Source organism: Panthera pardus, unplaced genomic scaffold, assembly GCF_024362965.1.
Source record: "Panthera pardus isolate Hobbes unplaced genomic scaffold, ASM2436296v1 HiC_scaffold_22, whole genome shotgun sequence".
NCBI classification, from domain to species: domain Eukaryota; kingdom Metazoa; phylum Chordata; class Mammalia; order Carnivora; family Felidae; genus Panthera; species Panthera pardus.
The window spans coordinates 64,976,841-64,997,118 of NW_026526788.1; positions in this window are offsets into that span (position 1 = coordinate 64,976,841).

Below are 20,278 nucleotides of genomic sequence, written 5' to 3' on the forward strand. Positions count from 1 at the left end.
AAACAAAACAGCCATCTCAGCCATTAAATTTCAGTGTTTCTATGAACAAGAAAGTGTCATAAATTGTAGATTAGTTCAATCATTACAGGAACCTAGAATATTCTTCCAAAAAATACCCATACTACTCATGAGTAAGAGCTTATCCTTGGAAAACAGACCTGTGCCCTGCTAATAAAGCAACATGCCTGTGGTCCTTCCACCTCCCTGAGCCACAAGTACTATTTGTGAAAACCCAGAAAACCTGTTTCTCTCTTTTCTCACAATGGTTTTAGAAATTCGCAGATGCATTTGTTTAGTGTCCTTTCTAAAAGCCTTCCTACCTCCTCTCTAGGCATGATAAATGTGTGAAAATTATTTCACAGCTGGGAAACAAGATTGCAAGTAGGTCCCTATACAAATATGGAACTTTGTTTTACCCATAAAGCAAATGAAAAAAGAAAGAGAATAAATACATTGGAAAGATAAGAACTAATGTTGATTTTGAAACAATGTTTTTAATATTCTAGTCAGAGATTATTGATTATCTGCCTAGCATAAAAGCAAAAATGGATATCCAGACTGAAATAGTTCCCAGAGAAAATTGGTAAAGATACACATGCTTTGTTTTGTTTTGGTTTGGGTTTTCCTCCATATAAATGTTACTTTCCCCAACCTCCCAAATACACTTTCTAGGACAATTCACTTATAGATGTGGTCCAAAAATTCATTTATGGAAATTTACTGAAGATGGGCATTTTTTGATGTATATTTAAAAATTTTAACTGTATTTTGCAGAGCTGTTGTGGATTTACCGAAGAATTACAAGGATATTCAAAGAGTGGGATCTTAAGGTGGGCATTCCTCGGTGAGAGTGGCAGGAAGAGGCGACCTGGGACCGTCGCCCACCTTGTATCAAGTGAACACGCAGTAACTCGATGTGGAGTTTCACTCATAAAGAAGCCGGTCATTGTCCCTACCTCCAAGACCAGACCAGTGGGTCAGATATTTTGCCCACAGGGCGAGGCAGCCCAGAGAACAGAGCTCTAATCTCATCTCTGATCCCCAAGAAATTGATTGCAATTGCAATGAAGTACAGAGAAGTTCAAGCCTAAGAGCGCTCTGAAAAGCAGTAAAAATCACGGTGAAAGGCACTTGGGAGGAGACCTATAGATTCATTGGTGACAAAGGCTACCGGGGAGTTGTCCTCATTTTGGTGGAGACAAATGAGGACAGTGCCAGCTGGGAAGAACTCTCTTGAGTCAAGTATCAGTCACAGACTTCAGGAACTATCCCTTGAAAGGAGTCTAAATTTGATTGGATTAGTCTGTAAAGGAAGTTACCTCTCAAGGAACTATTGAAAACCACAGAGCAACTAGTTAGCAATTTAGTGGAGCTAACAACTGTGTGTGATTAGGAAAAGAGAGTGCTCCACCATAAGCACCATCACCCTAGGGTAACTGTGGACAAGTCGGTGTACCCTGAAGAGCAAATCCGAGGCTTCACATTGGGTGTGTGTTGGGGCCCTGGGGTTGCGGGGAAGATAGATTTAGGAAAATAATTCGGACAGTTAACAAAGAGACAAGCAAGCAAGATAGTAATATTAAGGCCTGGGAAGAGAAAGAAAGTGCTAGAATTGTTCCAATGTATTATTCAAAATGTCACACAGACACACACACACACACACACACACACACACACACACAAATACTGGAGCCCAGCAAAAATGTGGAAAAGAATAATCGATATACTAGGGAAAAAAAAAAAAAAAACAGTTTATGGAAAGCGCCCGTGAGAACATTCAAGTGTGCCATATTTCTTTTTAATTGAAGTATAATTAACATACAATATGGTATTAGTTTCCCATGTATAACATAGTGATTCAATAATTCTATACAAAATAAATATAATCATCACAGGAAATATAATCACTATCTATCACCAAACAATTCTATTATTGTATTATTGATTATATTCCCTATGCTGCACTTTTCATCTCCATGACTTATTTATAACTGGAAGTTTATACCTCTTAATCCCCTTTATCTATATCAACTATCTGCCCCCCTCCCCCCCCCCCCCATTTCTCCCCTCTGGCAAACATCAATTTGATCTCTGTATTTAAGAGTCTGTTTTTGTTTATTTGTTTTGTTTTTCAATTCCACATGTAAGTGAAATCATTTGTCTTTCTCTGTCTGATTTATCAAACGTCAAATTTAACAGACTTAAAAAAGTACTCATTAGAGTACTCATTACTCACTAAAAGTACTCATTAGGGAGGCCTGGGTGGCTCAGTTGGTTAAGCATCTAACTCTTGATTTCAGCTCAGGTCATGATCTCATGGCCATGTTGGATGCAGCCCCCTGTCAGGCTCTGCATTGGGCATGGAGTCTGCTTAAGAATCTCTCTCTCCCTCTCCCTCAGACCTTCCTCTGCTCATGTGCATGAGCGCTCTCTCTCTCTCTCTCTCTCTCTCTCTCTCTCTTTCTCTCTGTCTCTCAAAGAAAAAAATAGTCATTATAAATATGCTCAAAAACACTAAAAGAAACACTGATTAAAGTTAAAAAAGTATGATGATGATATATCAAATAAGTAATATCAAAAACAGAGACAGAAATTATAAAAAAGAACCAGATGTAAATTCTGGAGTTGAAAATTACATACAATCAAAAATAAATTCATTGGAGTGATCACCGGTAGATTTCTTCTGGCAGAAGAAAGCATTTGATGACATTAGATAGATGTACAGAGATTACACAATCCAAAGAACACAGAGAAAAAGAGGAATAAAGAAAAATAAACGAAGTTTCTGATAAATGTGGGACACTATTAAGCTCCCCAGCATGTTATAATGAGAGTACCAGAAGGAGAGGAGTCATAGAAAGGAGCAGATAAAATATTTAAAGAAATAATGATAGAAAGCTTTCCAAATTTCTTTGAAAATTTCAATCTACATATCCAAGAAACATAACCTTATTAGATTTTCCAAAATATTTATTTTATGGCATGGCTTAAAACACACTATTAAATCAAAATAATCTTGAAATCGCCTAGCATATTTTATTTTTGTTGTTCCATTTCATACATTAGTCTTGAAATGAACCATCCCCAAGCAAACCCTGTAGTTCTCTAACATACTAATCCAAATTAAACAAAACAAAACAAAACAAAAAAACATGATGTATCAAATTCACAAAGCCAACTCTGTAAAGCATAAATGGAAAGAACTAATTGGAGAGCCCAAATTGTTCATTATAATTTCTTTGGGATCATTAGCTAGAAGGGCAGCAAGAGAGGTAGACATCTTTCCAAATGTTTCCCTAAGGAATAGTGACAGGCCATGTCAGGAGAAGACATTAGTTCTTTTCATCTAGTTTCAAAGAGCTTATCCAAAGATGAATGAGGTTAATTGAAGCCAATTCACTAGATTTAGGGGCCTACTGTTCCAACAGAATATATTTGTATAAATTGAGTAGTGGCCTTTGCAGTGGCAGAGAAGTAAAATCCCTTTCTCACAGTAGATTTTGAGTTGATGTAGTCTTCAACTGGAGGAGAGGAGAGATTTCAATGGCAAATTAAATTCAAACTTTTGACTCAACTTGGATTGGATATTCTAATTTTTGATTGAAATTTGCTTTGTGACTTAAAGTGAGATTTTCTCTTCCCCAAAAATGAACATAAAAGTCATGAACCTGGAGGATTTTTACTCAGGGCAAGAAAAAGATCTGCTCCTCAATATTGTAAAGGAATAATGAGAGATAAAATAAAGTTGCATTTTGATTATGCCATAAGTCATGCTTAATCAATATACTGGTTTCACACATGTTGCATCTTAAACAATTTGCCTCAAATTCAGGATGCTTAATGAGCCAGAGCTCAGCTAATAGCAAGTCTGTTCATGGACAAATGCCAGATTTTCAAGGCGGCATCAGCTGTGAGTGTAATTTTTAAAACCTTTTGTAATGATTTGGAGTAATTTTGCAACGGCAATTCAGCATAATGAATGAAGATTTTCTGCCTTTCAGTGTAATCCTTTTTTTGAAGTCTTAACTCTGCCATACTTTAGTTGTGTTGTATAGAATGCATTACACATTTCATAGGACCATGTAATGAACTACTGGTGTGGGTGATTTTTAATATAGACGGGATGCAGTACTACAAAATTATCTAAGGGTATTAATGTCTGAGTGAAATATGAATTCCTGCTTCTATCCATTTACTTGTAATATGACCTTTGGCAAGTTGTTACCTTCTCTGAACCTCATTGCCTTCTACTTAAAGTGACTGCCCTACATTCCTACAGAATGTGTGTAGACTGAAAAATATTAATATTTGAATAACACTGAAGAGTTTAAAATGTTTTAGAAATTCGGGACACAATGGTCATTTTAAAAGATTCTAAAACAATGTAGTATGAACCCTGACTGGAAACATTCCATAGTGCTTTCAATGGCAGGAGGCAATTCTAAAGGTTATCAGCCATATCTACTCCCTCCTCCTCATCCTATTTTTATCCTTACCCAGATGCTATTCATCCCCTAAATGTCTCAGGCACAGGTATTTATCAAAAAAACAGAGATGCCAAACACAGATTCTCAAAAATCTATTTCATTTTTATTTTTTTTTTATTAAAAAAAATTTTTTTTAACGCTTATTTATTTTTGGGACAGAGAGAGACAGAGCATGAACAGAGGAGGGGCAGAGAGAGAGGGAGACACAGAATCGGAAGCAGGCTCCAGGCTCTGAGCCGTCAGCCCAGAGCCCGACGCGGGGCTCAAACTCACAAACCGCGAGATCGTGACCTGAGTTGAAGTCGGATGCTTAACTGACTGAGCCACCCAGGCGCCCCAAAAATCTATTTCATTTTTAGAAAGAAGAGTTCAAAAAAGCAAACAATAATATTTGTATTTATTTTATTTATTATTGTATATGTCATTTATTTACTAATTTATTTATTGTATTATGTATTACCTGTTATTTATAAAAATGGATGGAGAGTGGGGGAAATCGGGACATGTTGGCCAAAGGCTACAAACTTGCAATTATGAGATGAGTAAGTTCTGGGGATCTGATGCTCTGCATAGTGGTATTGTATACTTGAGATTCTCTCTGTGAGTAGACCTCAGGTATTCTCACCACACACACAAAAAAATGGTGACTATGTGAGGTGATGGAGGTGTTAACCAACTTGATAGTGGTAATCAACCCAGGATGTATTGGTACATTATCATCATATTGGACATCTTAAAAAAAGTCAGTGTATGACTGAAATATATATAATTTTTATTTGTCAATCATACCTCAGTAAAGCTGGAAAACATGTACAAATAAAATTTTGAAAAAAATAGAATAATGGGAAAGAGTAAGCCATGTGACAAGGGAGAGTGTCTTAGGAAATAGAAATAACTGCCATGATGCTAAGAAGAGACGAAGCTACAGAAGGATAAAAGAGAACAGTGTGGAGAGCACAGGGTGAAAAACAAGGACAAGGGTATTAAACAATAGTAGGCCAATATTCAGAAGGCATATCACATGGGTCTTTGTAGGTTAAGGCAAGGAAAAGGATCCTACCTGTAAAGAACTTAAAATTTGGTGGTGTGTTAAGTACAGCCATAAAAAAAAATCATATTAGACAAACCAGCTAGGGATTGAATCATTATAGTTTATCACATTAAAAAATTATTTAGTTTTTACAGTTCAATCTAACTTATTTATGGCCTATTTTGAGCCAGGTCACGTAAAAGAAACAAACCTATAAATGACAGTTTGGAACAAAGTTCCTACTTGGAAGAACTCAACCCAGGTAAGATATTACATTGTGAATATAATGGTGGAGACAAGCACAGGGATGTATGTAGATGGACCAAATCTGGTGTAAGAGGAAGGTTTCCTGGAGGAGGCAGCTGAAAAAGAAGCAAAGGGCTTTACAGATCAAGTGAATAGCTTGATTAATGATATGGAATTATAAGACCCCATGAGGCAAAATGCAAAAATCAGTACTGCTGAGAAAAAAAGTGAAAAGCATGAATTACACAATTCTGTTTTGAATGGTCTTCCACTCACCCATTTCCCAAACCACATATATGTGTGTCTTTATCTGTTCTTACAGGCTCAGGCTCAACTCAAATATCACCTCCTCCCTCTCTGAAATATTTTCAAATGCCCATGGAAAGAAATGTTAGCATGTCTTGTGAGCTAATAATGAATTTCCACCAAATGTTAAATTCTATGTAGGTAGGATTCATGTCTAATTTATCTCTGTTCCTACTATGATGCCCAGTAGGGGTTTGCCCATGATAGGTGGTCGAAAACTTCTACTGAATAAATGAATTAAACTAATCTGTGTGAAGAATCATCTCCCAATTGATTATCATTACCAGCTTGTATCTCAAAATTATTTTCACTAGGTTTGACTCAGTCTTGAAACAATAGTTCCCCAAACTAATTAGGCTATTATAACTTCTATTTGAAAGACATCATTTTCATTATCCCCTTTCAATTCCAACAATACTGCCCCTACTCATTGTTTCTAGAATGTAATGACTATATGGTACCTAGAATTTTAGACACAAACTATACATTAAAAAGTATCCATTCAGTGATCTCAAGTCTGGTTGCACATTTAAATCACTTGCATACTGTTAAAATATCTATTTATGGGTTTTACTTTCTGGAAAATCAATTTAATTGATCTGAGGTGGGGGCCTGGACATTAAAACCATGGTTTCAAACCAATGAACTTCATTACATTGTGCATTATGAAACTAATTACCTATTACAAATAAGAAAGGCTAATTCAGGAAGGTGAAGTGACTTGCCCAAGAGTCACAGATGAATCTAATTATAGTAAAGCTCTACCTGGAGGCCAACTCCTTCCTTCCTTCCTTTCCTTATCTCTTTCTTTCTTCTCAAATTATCAAGTACAAGCATCCTTATTCATGCTTTCTGAATACCCCGTGCCAACATACATACAACACTTGCCCTAAGAATAAATACATGTTGTTCTGAAGGTGACATTTTACTTTCATTAAGCCCACCCAAATGGCCTAAGTTGGAGGGGAATTTGTTTTTATGGCAGAATCAAACTCCATTTCAGCGTCCGGAGATCCTCACTTACCCTGAATCAATAACAAGCTGGAAGAAATTCCAGAGGTAAGCACAACAAAAAATTTTTGTAACAATAACTCTGTACTGGATCTCTTTATCTTTTTTGAGATTGTTGTGAGAATTAAATACATAAGACACATAGGCATTTAGCAAAACTCTTGGGTCACATTTTGTCATGACAATAACTATCATCATCATTTTGGATCAGTGCTGAGTTAGCAACAGTGCAGGTATACAATGAATGAATCAAGAAGGAAGTCACATCATATATCTTAGTGACCCTAATATCATTATATATGCATAGTTTTATTACATTCTATATACTAGGTGTTATTACCCCTATTGCGTAAATGAGAAAATTGAAACTCAGAAAGACTAAGTAACTTGCTCAGCATCTTACAGCTACTAAGTGATGGAGCTTGGTGTAGAGCCCTGGTCTAACTGCCTCCCAAAGTACATGACATTTTTAATCACATAAGACTTCCTCATTTTTGTGACAATATTTTGCAAAAGGGTAACTGACCATTGATTAGAAATGAGGATTCATTGTTGCAAACCTAACAGTTTGAACTTAAATAAAACAGGCAAACATTTTGATCTCCCACAAAATTAGAATTTCTGATATTCCAGCCTAAATGTGTCATAGGTATATGATGTGAACCCTCTGTGGAGACAAGATTGGTTCATGGTATCCATACACAAAATGTCAATTACTATCTCTTTGCCTTTGGTCATACTATCCACACTACCTGTAATACCATTTATCCCTTTGGGCTTCTCAATTAACCCTTATTCTTTCAGGACTAACTTAAATCCCATGTTGACATTTCCAGTCTATCTAAACCTCTCCTTTCTCTGAGTTCCTATTGCAAGTGTCATTGGAAGATTGAGATTACTGCCTCTCTTTGTGAGATACCTTTAGTTAAAAGTAATAGATGTTAGTGAAACTAGTGTAAACAAGTAGAAGACTTAGAACAACACAAGTGTATCTTTTACAACCCAAGAGACATCATGAATGTGGACCTTATGAGGGACTGGAACCAACAGCAGAAAGCCTTCAAGAACCAAAGCTTTAAAGCTACCTCTTCTTTTCTCTCTCTCCCTCCTTCCCTCCCTCTCTTCCTTATCTTTTTTTTTCATTTTTTATGTGTTTTGGGGGGTAAATATTATAAATAAGTGTCCAGTAAAAACTCCCATAATTCAAATATTGTGGGAAAGAGACTCTTACTGACCCAGCTGTATCCAGGTGTCCATCCCTTGTCTACTCAGACTGTGACCCAATCATAGTTTCAGTAGAGCTGTGGGTGTTTTAATTCATTTTTTCACTTGATAAACACTGTGATTTCTACTTTTTAATGTATCATAATTAACTTTGCATAAATGTAAACTTTGCATAAATGTAAAACTTTGCATAAATGTAAAAACTCTTAATGGAATACATAATGGCTTTGACTTTTTTTGTGCCCTTTGCAATAGGTACTCAGCATCCTACAGTTGATTTGTTTATCAACTCATTGTGGGGAAGCTGAAGCACTCTGGTATCCTTGAGTCTTAGTAAGTTGGAGGCTATGAAAATAGATGTTGTAACACCCCACACTTTGGCAAAATGATACGGTCAAGCTTACATCCCAGGAGGAAAATCATTGCCCTTGGACAACCAGATCTGAGCAGAACAAAATAAGACATGGTAGGTAGGACCTGAATTAATCTGACCTCACTACATGAGGAAACAGTCACTCATCGTTACCCTGGAAATGTTAGACAACATTGCCACTATGGAGAAAATTAAAGGGATGATCTTGAAGGTTTCCAAATGATTCTCAGGTCCAAGTGAACAAACCAGATGAAGAGCATGGCCTAGACTTGGCAGCTCCAGGAAATCACATCTTTGGAGGTCTGGGCTAGGTGGTATGATACTGTGGCAGAAGATGTTATTCCCTTTTTTTTTTTTTTTTTTTTGTATTTTTCCAGAGGCCCTTACTTTCTGTAATAGAACAATAATTCCTTATTATGATCAAAATCCATGCTTAAAAAGGCCCTGAGAATGGCAATTACATCTTACTACTGATGAAGACCTGTGTATCTCTCCCTAGGAAAGGAGGTATTTTACACCTGTATCTGCAGAAAGGGATATTTTTATCTAAGTGTGTGTTTTTCATGGTGGCTGGTACATGCCTGAGCACATAGTGACCTTTCTACAAAGTATAGTCATTATGTTTGATTTCCAAATGAACCTTGGCTCATCTTGGTTCTGGTTACCAGTCATTGTCCAGTGAATAGTGAAAAAGGTTTGTGGTCACACTGGATAACCATAGATGGAAAATCCAATTTTGTGTGTGTGTGTGCAAGTATATAATGTGAACAATTTCTTTCTCTATCAAGGGGTCACCAAAATTCAGTAGGTAATATTAGGAGAACGCTTTGAGTAAAGGGGCCTCCCTTCTAACCAAGAATGGGACTATTTGAGAAACCAAACTACCTGTGCAAATTTGGGTAAGCTTTCCTGCAACTCCTATGCCTTCAGGTGAAGTGATAATTTTTACTTTTCATACTAATAACAAAAATAGATTTTTAAAAATATGGGAAATAGACTAACCATGATGGTTGATGCAACGATATCTTAAACAAGACACATGAAATTCATGTATGAAGTTCCTCATTATGTAGATGATGAATACCCCCACTTGTGGTAGGTAGAATTCTTAGATGTCCCAAGTTTCCCAACCTTTTGTATAGTCCTTTTCTCTCCTGAAACAGAGCCCATGAGTACGATGGACTCCCTTGATGAAATTATGTGCTACATGGCAAATGGTGATAGGATAGTCATTCCATTATGTTACATTATATTAGACCACTTCACAGCAGACTAAAGAAGAATTAAGAAGCCAGAGATATGTAATCCTATTGCCTGGAAGAAAGCAAATAGCCTTGTTGTAAACTGCCTTTGGAGCCATGAGACAAGGAATTGAGATCATTTTCTCGGAAATGAGGGTTATCCCTGGTTGACAACTAGCAAGAAAATGGGATCTCAGTAATATAGCTACAAAACAATGAATTTTGTCAATAACCTGTGAGCTTGGAAAAGGATCCTGAGTTTCAAATGAGAATTAAATCCCTGACCAACATCCTGATTTCAGCGTGATGATACCCTTGAGCAGAGTAACCAGCAAACCTGTACCTGCTGAACTCCTAATCTGAAGAAATCATAAGATGATAAATGAGTGTTGTTTAATTCACTGTTTGTGGTAATCTGTTACCAGAAATATAACACTAACAAATGATTAAATAGTCAATAAATTAATTAAATAATTTAACCATTTATGGGGAAACCACTACATGCTAAGCATCATGGTAGGTAATGGAGAGTCAGAGTCAAACATGGCCACCACCATCCCCATGCAAATGAGAAGAGATTCTCATTAGGAACCAATTTTCCTGTTAAAAAAGAAGTGCCCAAACCTCTCAGAACAGCATCATACATTTATTAGGGATAAATAAGTAGATTCAGACTGCAAAAGAGCATAACTAGAATTTACACTCAGACTTTGGAGAAGGCAAGGTTATCACAGGATTGAAAATGTTTTCTTCATGTATTGCAACTTTTCTTCTTCCACTCCATTGTTGTCTCTTTTCCTGTCCAAGCCAGGACCAAAGGCACAAGTTCCATGTCATGAAAAAGGTGTCCATCGGGTAAAGAGTGTTCTAATTTTGTGAGATGTCCACATTTGCAAAAGCATTCCTTCTCATCCCCAAAGTCCCAGACTCAACAGCCACAGGTCCCAATTTGTGGCTGTAGAAATCAACTGTGGAGCCCTGGTTTCAGCCCCACCAAGCCTAGATGAGAGTGAATAAATGCAAACAACTCCAGAATAAGAGACTGAAGCAGCTCTTTTTAACTTCCACCACTGTAGCTCAGGCGGAGTGGAACCTCTCTCTTGCACAGTCTTTTTTGCACATGCACGGTCTATTTCCACATTTTCACACCTCTGCCATTCCAGATGGCAAAACTGCAAGTATTTTCCTTATACTAGAAGTTTTCAAATCCAGTTTAACTGATACCACCTGAAATACAATTCATCCTTTGGAAAGTTTTGATTGGTTTTGTTTTGTTGTGTTTTTCCTAAGTGACTCAGCTTCTTCATTTGGAGTGATTAGGGAAAACTTATCTTCCTGTGAAGAGACTAACGGTCCAAACTGAGAGAATGAAAGAGAGGAAGGGAGGGAAAGGGAAAGGAAAGAGAGAGAGAGAGAGAGAGAGAGAGATAGGAGAGAGAGAGAGAGAGAGAGAGAGAGGAAGGGAGAGAGAGAGAGAGAAGAGAGAGAAGGAGAGAAAGGAGAGGGAGAAAGAGAGAAAAAGAGAAGTACACAGTGAGAGGGAAAGGGGGAAGAGAGGGATGGGGGAGACACGGGGAAAGAAAGAGAGAGAGGAAAAGAAAAAAGAGAAAGAGAGAAATTGAAAGAAAGCTTATTGCCTCATTGAATAGCTGTCATATATGTGGGAGGCTCAGTGCAGAGCATTATTTACAGACACACTAAAGTTATGTAAGTTCCAGGTTGCTGATGTGACACCTTGGACAGGAGGAGCTCCATCCTGAGCCTAGAAATTCATTTTAACGATACCAATGCCATAGTTAATGGTATAAACACATGTTACCTCTTGTATAAGTTTTTTTTTAATTTCTCCTCATCCTCATGACTTACATACTATGCTAGTTTAACTTCCATGTAAGTATTAGAGTTAACATAGGTAAAAACCATAGCTCAGTCTCTAGTATAAAAACTCTCCTATACAGCTAATATAAATTGTAGTTGTAATTATTATCATCATCATGGTGTTCAGTATACTTGGGCTGAAGGGCAGTTGTATATACTTTAAAGTAGATGTCCTAAAATAAACAAAGAAGAAATATTTTTTTATTTTTATGGATGATTCCATCTCTCCACCCCCAAATTATTTCATTCGCAAAATGGCATTCTTCTAATTACCCTCAAAATTATTAAATACAAGATTAAAAGATCTGATTTTCTTCACATTGTCATTTTCCCCCACCATGTAGTTTCTAGTGTCCTGTGTGCACAGTGAGCCCTGCTCTCCATGTTGAGAAAATTTGGCCTAAAAAGTTAATTTGAGATTGCAATCCTTGTCTTGAAAAGAAAACTTAGATGTGGCATGAATCTTCTGCCTATTTCAATAACGTCAGGGCTCTTGCACCCAAAATGTTTGAGGGATTGTAAATTGAGATGTTTCTAAATGGAAGAGATAGGAGCCCTTTATAAATATCTGTCACTTGAAGCATCATCATTCTTAAGAATGGTGTAAGTGCTGATGTACAGAAGACACAAGGGGCACTTTGATAAATTTTGATAAAGAGAAAGGGTCATTTTAGGGTTTTAGGCAGTAGTAAATAAATCAACCCATTTCAGCCTGCTGTAAAGACTGGGACCAGATTAAGAGGCAAAATACAACTTGGAATGCTCACCCAGAAGAGTCCCTGCCAGGTTCTCCATGTAGAATTTTATAAAGATATGTTTTAATATTATATTTCTCTGCCATAGTCTATTATACTCAACCCAGGCAACCACCCACCCTGCCCCACACGAGTCAATGGAGCTGACATCCTTTTGCTTAAAGTATTTAGAGAAATTAAACTGTCAACCTTCATTTCTTTGGTACCAACATGTACCATTTTTGTCTAAGAGGATTATTTGAATTTAAAATCATCCTGATGACTCCAGAGTCACTAATATCAGATTTCTATCTTCTGGTGAGACCCAGGATACTGGAGTCCAAAACATCAATACAAACGAAGTCTGACCGCATCAGAGGTGGTGGGGATGGGCGTGGGGGGGAGGGGGGGCTTTTCTTCTTTCGTGACTTGAAATTCTCTAATAAGCTCCAGAGATGACCACTGTTGCTAAGATAGGAGGGGAGAGGCCTGCGAACTGTGCCCCAGGATTATAGCAAACAGCTAGGAGCAGAGGAGAAATCGCTCCATCCGTTCAGTTGTCCAAGCAGGTGATCACCCCCAAATCTGCACCACTAAAGATTACTTTGAAAGCAGCAATTTGTGGGGCTCCTGGGTGGCTCAGCTGGTGGAGCATCCGACTTCAGCTCAGGTCATGATCTCACGGTTTATGGATTTGAGCCCTGCATGAGGCTCTGTGCTGACAGCTTGCAGCCTGGAGCCTACTTCGGATTCTGTGTCTCCATCTCTCTGCCCCTCCCCTGCTTATGCTCTGTCTGTCTCTTTCTTGAAAATAAATAAACTTTTAAAAAATTAAAAAAAAAGAAAGCAGCATTTTGTTACCTTCTTATCCTTTCAGAAGTCCGAGCCCCATCAAATGGGGACTGATTAATTGGCTTTTACTCCCACCCCTCCTTCATCTACTCCTTTAGTCCTGCTCTGCTCCCTGAGATCACCTACTAAGTAAATCATTTTATGCAAATCTTTTTGTCAGGGTTTGCTTTGGGAGAAACTGAATCCAGGCATTTCTCCTTTTATGAACCAAAACTCTTCCAGAGCCATATTACTACTCACTAGCTGTGTACTAAATCTTCAATTCAGAAAGCTGTTATGTTAATAGGTATTTTGAGGGAGAAGGATAACTTAAACAGTTTTCCTTTACGGAAGCATTTATCAGAAACTTAAGTGAATTGAGACAACCCCAGAGGAGATAAAAATTATTAAAAAGCACTTTCCAAATTTCCTTGATCAAAGAATCCTTTTGTTGTGCATTTATCTACCAGGTTGCTGGTGACTTTTAGAGCACTGGTTAGTAATTGATTATGAGAGTTTCAGAATTTGAGAATTTAAAAGGTCCATGCTATGAATGTCAAGGATGAATGTCAGTGAGGTAGAGAGTATTACAAATAGTAAAGTTCAAGTGTCCTGAAGGCACTGGGATCCACCTTGCTGCTCTACATCCCATCCTACTGGCCAGTCTCATCCCTTGCCTGTCGTGAACGCTTTCTCAACCCATTATAGCCCCCAGTCCTCTCAATTATAAAGTACGAGTACTGATTCAGAACTTCATAGTTCCTTTCTAGTTTTAAGCTTTAAATTCTATAACCTTATTATGGGTTAATATATTTTACTTTAAAGATTGAGTCTAGTAAGAGGGTCCTCGATCTGAATTTATCAGCTAGGGCACTGTCTGCTGCCCAAAACAGAAAAACAACCAAATGATTATAAGCTGTGAAGGAATGTACCAGCTGACAAGGCAAAGCTTAAATGCTTCAGGAATGACCTCAAGTGAGGCTTGAAAACTCTCACCAGGACCCACTTCATTCCATTTTCACTGCTCAGCTCTGTTCTCTTCCATGTGTTGGCTTTGCTGCCAGGCAGGTATGATCTCTGTCCACTTGTACATCTCTTCTGAATTCCATATACTTTTAACTTCACCTCCAGCTTGAAAGAGAGACCTTATCTTTCCTTCAGAATCAGACAAATACCCAGGGTGAGCCTCTCATTGGTTGGATTAGATTGAATTCCTACATCTGAAGCAATCATTATAGGTAAGGAGGTAAGCTCTCCAATGGTTGAAAATTGGTGTGTGCACCTTAGAATCACCTGCAGAGATTTTAATAATACTTATGTTGAGGGGCACCTGGGTGGCTCAGTCGGTTCAGCGTCTGACTTCGGCTCAGGTCATGACCACAGGATTGGTGAGTTCAAGCCCGTGTCGGGCACTCTGCTCTCGGTGCAGAGCCCTCTTTGGATCATCTGTCCTCCTCTCTCTCTCTCTCTCTCTCTGCCCCTGCCCCACTTGTGCTCTCATTCTCAAAAATAAATAAAACACCAACCTTAGACTAATTAAGCCTGTATGTCTGTGACTGAGGCATTAGTATCCTTTGAAACTCCCTAGTGATTTCAGTGTCTGCCCAGACTTAAGAACCTTTGTTTTAGACTTGGACTATGATGATTGATGTCCATTAACCTGAGGAATGTTTCAAAAGACAGATTCTGATTTAGTAGGTCTGATGCAGGGCCCAGGACACTACATTTCTAATAGGTTGCCAAGGGATGCTCATGACATGGTTTATAGTCCACATTTGGAGAAATAACTTGTACTATTCAGTATCATTTCCTGCAAACGTGAATAAGGTCAATTCTACTCAGAACATGTGGGCTAAGAGTGGAGAAGGTGTGACCCACCAAAGGAAATCTTACCTACTTCTGATGGAATTTTCACTTCTACTGTCGAGACTGGAATTTACAGCATCAGCTTTTATAATTATATATAATAGCTCAGACACACCTTCATCTTGTAACTGTCTTTCTAAACGTCAGTACTCTAGTGAATAAGAAGTACCATTAGTGGCCAGTGGACTAGCAGTGGTCAGGAGCCAGGAAGGGTTAAACTTACTTTTATTTCTTGCTTCCTTCATGTGAAATAATAAAATTGGGCACAATTCTTAAATAAAACATAAATTACAAAAAGTACTTTTAAACATATCTAAACAATAGTGTTTTACTTATAAAAGGTTAGTTTCGATGGCTAAAAAAAATTGCTATGTAAAATGAGTTTTTAGAGGGCGTTCTGAGGGTAAAAATTACCTCTTAGTAAAAGGGTAATTATTTTTTCGCAAGGTTATTTACTTAGATTTGGGCAGCAAAACAAAAAGGGGATTCTAAGGTAACAGAGTAGGCCCACCCACCTTTGCATAACCATTATTAGGTGGCAGCTGGCCCTAAGGAATAGTTTTACTCAAACATGCACTGGGTTTACACTGACCATTTGCAAATGCCTTTTAAAACACAACTGCCACCACAACAGAAACGGCTTTACTAGCATAGTTAATAATACCAAAATGGCCCCAATAATTGACCTTGCATGGAAATTGTCTAAAGTCATTGAACATTTTTTTCTTGGTAAAAACTACACAATGCGCCTAAACTGTGTGTGTGTGTGTATTTATGTGTGTGTATGTATGTGCATATGTGTGTGTGTGTGCATGTGTGTGTGTGTTTGATCAAGACCTGTTTATTTTAGAGGAATGAACAGCAGAACTAGGAAGGTGTGATGAGGGAGGACAAGATCCCAGGCACCCTCACAAGGCCAGATCTAGCATAGGCTCTGTCTGTGTGTGTGATCAAGGCTGACCAGCAACCTTGACCAGCCTTTCTTATGAAGGAAGAGTGTGAGGACAGTCTGGGTGGAGGTTTATATTCCTTGAGGGTGAGGCTGGGGTGTATTTGCTCCTGGTCCCTCTGGACCAGGTGAAAAAGACCAAAAGTCTTTTGGCACCCTTGACCAAAGAGCACCCCAAGCTGGTTCTGACTGTGCCTGGGGCAAAATCATGTCCTAGAGGGAAACTTTGGTGCCCTCTGGTTACCGGGAAGGCCCCATGAGTTCCAGAGCAACCTGCAGCAAGGCTCTCTGGTTAGCAAGCTCTCCCTTCCACTGGCCCCAGTCATTTCAGCAGAGCCTTCAAGGAGAGGGCATCCCAGGCAGCCAGACTTCAAAACAAGGGTTAAATCGGTAAAAAATAGATACTCACTAATTCAAGCTGAACAAACGTGGACTCTTTCTTTATCTCTATGTCTCCATTTCATCATCTGTGTAGGCATGAAGAGTATGGGCTCCTGAGGCTGGATGGTGCAGCAGCCAAACAGCCAGAAGGTGGGGAGTCCAAACCCAGGAGGCAGCTGGGCAATCACATCTTATATACTGTCAGGAAGGTACATCCCTGCCTTGTCATCAGATGATGAATATGCTCTTTCTTCTAGGGGATATTTTGAGAACTTTCCCTCTCTCCTAGTTTTCCCAGGTTGTGCATATCAGTCCCAGAATGAATCAGAAAGGTATCCATATTCTTGAAATGCAGTGGCTTTTGCAGGCAACTGACCTGTTCCCTTCTCTCTCCCACCACTCTCAAATGCATCCCAAGTGCACAAAATTTTAAATAAGGATATTAACTTCTGGTCTGTTGCCTTGACCTCATTTCCAGGAACTACGTCATATGAAAACAACATGAAACATGAAGAGTAAACACCTGAGGCTAAAATAGCACCCAGAGCCCACACTGTATTATCTAAAAGGCAATGACCATGCAGCTGACATCCATGCTTAGCTAACTTTGTATCTCAAAAGTACTGAAGCTGACATGAGTTGTGAAGAGCGTACCAAGACTCCCACAGTGACATCTCAGATTGTTTCCTTACTCCCACTGTTGATGACTCAGCATATTTTTGATCATGCTAACTGAATCCTTGTTCAGCCCTGATGGCTAAATATCCAATATGTAGTTCATATGTGTGTATCTGATTTCCTGGAATCTCCTACCCCAGCTGTTTGAATCATATCATAACTCTGGAGCTCTCTTCTCACATTGCCTTACTCTCCTCTAAGGTCTTTAAAACCATTATCGACTATGTGTATAGTTAAGGAAAGTGAGGGTCAGAGAGTTAAGTAATTGCTCTTAAATCATACAGTTTAGAGGTCCTATTCTGAACACAAGACTTTTCAACATATAACTCTTAATGTGTTAATCTTTCCAAGGTTCCTTCCTGCAAGAATAGTCATTGTCTCGGATTTTGGGTTTTTGGAGAGCGGTGGCTGTTTCTCATTTGTTCTGGAGTACTCTGCACCATGCTCAATGTCGGGCCAGAATGGCTGCTCATTAAATGTGTGTTAGATCAGAGAGATGGGCAGTGAGTGGTGAAGTTATTTTGGTTTAGGAATATTTAACTTCCTCTAATTCATACTTAGGTTGGTAACTTCTCCACTGTCCTATATGCCCTCAACAAGGAGATAGAAGTATCTTTATTTGTGTGCCCAGCACAGGCATACCTAAGCACTTCCTCGTTGTTGCTCTCAGGGTGAAGGTCTGATAAGAAGACACATAGCCAGAGCAATTAATTCTTTGTTTCCATTCTCTCCTGGTTGATTATACCACAGCCTCAGTACCCATACATAGTCGTTGAGTAGGAGAATCTTACTTACTTACCTCTAGCCAGGGGCATTTACTTCCTTTAGAAACCCATGGAACCTGGTACAAAATAGCTACTCAAAAATACTTAAAGTCGGAAAATATAGAAGATGATGTAACGGCAAACGTCAATTAGTCCAATTCCTTTATATTATTGATGACAATAATGAAATCAAAAGTGGGGGAAGGTACTCTCCCATAGTTATCAAAGCAACAGATTACTTTTGTTGGCTTGACTAAACAGAGACAGAAAATGATTTACCTTCCCTACAATCTATTATCCAGGTTGAGAACTATAGCTCTGGAAAGTGTCTAGAGCATTAAACATATGACTCAAGTTCAAAGTAAGTATGAACATGGTGATGGGATCCTTGAGGGAATAATTCTGCCAGACTTGACACTCTGACCTTAAAACAGTTAGTAATTAGCTGTTCAGGTCAGGAATATGGACGTCCAACAAGAAAGGCTATGCAGAATGCTTTCTTATCATGAGCCAAGGATAATGTAGATATTTTAGTAGAGTCAGGGGCTATAATATCAGGAATAACAATCACACAGCCTGGATTTTTACCACTTTCAAGATTAAATAACACATAATAATTGAGAGACTTAACGTCTGAGCTACTGATATGTATCTCAGTTTTCTATAAATGTATATGTGAATTAAAATAGAGGAAAATAGCAGTACGTGTCCAAAAGCAATATGTAACAGGAGGATGACATAATGGAGAATTCCTGGGTGATATTTAAGAAATGTACATCTTTCTAATAAACATAATATTTAAAATCAGTAAAGTATTGGGGCGTCTAGGTGGCTCAGTGGGTTAAGTGTCCAACTTTGGCTCAGGTCATGATCTCTCAGTCCATGCGTTTGAGCCCCATGTTGGTCTCTGTGCTGACAGCTCAGAGGCTGGAGCTTGCTTCGGATGCTGTGTCTCCCTCTCTCTCTGACCCTTCCCAGCTCATGCTCTGTCTCTCTCTTAAAAATTAAAAAAAAATATTTTTAAATCAGTAAAGTATTGACTGTCAAGTGGTAGTATTTATAATGTTGCATCAAAAATTCTGGATTCTATTATTCCACGTATACTTCCCAAAGATAATTTTTTATATACCATTATGGCAAACATTAAGTCATTTATTTTACTGTCTGTGAATGTTGGGAGAGAAGTAACATTGGTGATTTCCAATGATTTTATATCTTTGAATTCTTAGAGTAATCAGGAGGGAGAGATACTCATTCAGCCTAAGTTTTGACAAGAAATTTATTTGAGAAATGGATAATTATAGATCTTATAGATTTGTCCAGGTTTAATGTTAAGGAAGGATGCAAAGAAAATTAAGCTGTCATGGGTACTCAATATGGGTCAGCAAAAATGCTTCATTTTTCACATCTATCACCTCATGTAATCCCCACGGCAACCTTGGGAGTTAGGTATAACTACCTTAATTTTATGGATGTGGAAATTGAGGTAGAGAGAGGTGAAATGACATAAGTTCCTGATCTGTGACACAGCCTAGATTTGATCCCTTGATTTTCTGCCACATAATACCATATTCTTCCACTAATCCCAGGTGCCTGACATCTGCTGACTTTATGCACACAAATAAATCAATGACATGTGAATAGGGATGTTAAGTAGCTGTCATGTCATAGTAGCAGTGACAATGAAATAGAGCACATCCTCGCAAATGACCCCACAATATTTAGCTTCCCAAATTTCCTTTAGTAAAAGTGAGAAAATTACATTTATTGATATCTATGCAATCACAGACTTAGAGATTTGTTTACCTTGAAGATATCTTTCCGATCTTTTCATGAAATCCCTTCCTTTTACAAAGGAGAAAAATGATACTCAGGAGGTAAACTGCCTTTTCAAAGTCACAAAGCAAGTAGGAGGATTGGACTTCAGAGTGGCCAAAAACAATCCTGGTTCTCTTGAAGCTATTCCACATTTCCTATATTCACCAGCCAGTTACAGAATATAGAGGCAATGGGAGGACAACACGCTGTTCTGAGTAGTATTTTCTGACATCCAGTACTTTGAGAAAGAATAACAAGCATATAAAGGCATGCAGCTGGCATTTGAAATATGTGGGGGAACCAAAAGGCATGTATCCCTGGCATTGGAGATTGGATGGAGTTTTCCCTTATTCATGAAACATACCAGTAAATAGTAGAATATGTCGAGAGTTCCAGGCCAGGGTCTGACAGGATTGGGAGCAAGCAAAAACCATGACAGGCTTGCTGACTGTTGTGGTTAA